The sequence below is a fragment of the Poecilia latipinna genome, unplaced genomic scaffold, assembly GCF_001443285.1.
Source record: "Poecilia latipinna isolate Pla-1442-1.1 unplaced genomic scaffold, P_latipinna-1.0 Scaffold4960, whole genome shotgun sequence".
NCBI lineage: Eukaryota > Metazoa > Chordata > Actinopteri > Cyprinodontiformes > Poeciliidae > Poecilia > Poecilia latipinna.
Genome location: NW_015117576.1, coordinates 15,587 through 16,202, shown reverse-complemented (window position 1 = coordinate 16,202; position 616 = coordinate 15,587). Strand labels below are relative to the sequence as shown.

General features: G+C 37.8%; 1 long non-coding RNA gene across 1 annotated transcript in view; it reads right to left on the bottom strand.

The window, feature by feature from the left end:
• Nucleotides 1-146: 146 nt before the first annotated feature.
• Nucleotides 147-616, bottom strand: part of LOC106943183 (uncharacterized) — a 13,790-nt gene continuing 13,320 nt past the window's right edge. Inside the window, exon 3 of the long non-coding RNA XR_001423840.1 lies at nucleotides 147-157. This is a non-coding gene — a long non-coding RNA (uncharacterized LOC106943183). The remainder of the gene's footprint in view (nucleotides 158-616) is intronic.

Sequence of the window (616 nt, the reverse complement as noted above, 5' to 3'; positions counted from 1 at the left end):
AATGGTTTCAGCATATATAAATTAAAAGACTTTAAATTATTTAACATTTATATGTAAGATTTTAAGGAGCTGGCAAGATTACTTTGTAGAAGTTCAAAGAACAATATTCATAGATTGGTTTGTTACCACAGCTACAATCTGATGCTGTGAGTTTAATCTTTGAGTTTCAGCTCTGTTTGTTCACAAATACAAATTAGTAAACTGCAGTTATAATTTATTGTTTTTTAGGTTTGCCAATTAAACTACTCCCCCTGTCCTCAAATTCACTAAATCTAACACAGACGCTTTTAGAGGTTCTGATGTTTTTAGCAACAAAAGGGGCCCCAAGTCAGATTCTGCTCCAGGCCTCATACACCCTTGGACCGGACCTGCATGATGAGTTAAACCCGCTGCACTGCGCAGAGATGCGCAACAAATGGGAGATTTAATTCAATGCTGCTAATGTGACTTTAGTTGCTCTTTCATTTCGTGTCTGTTTAGTTTTTAACAAGGAGACAGAAATTATTTTGGTTGGTCGAGTTTCTGGACGAGTTTTCAGATATCCGGTGGGCGCGCACATCAACTCTGTCTAAGTAGACAAAGCATTTGATACGGTTTGGTGCTTAGTGTAACCGGA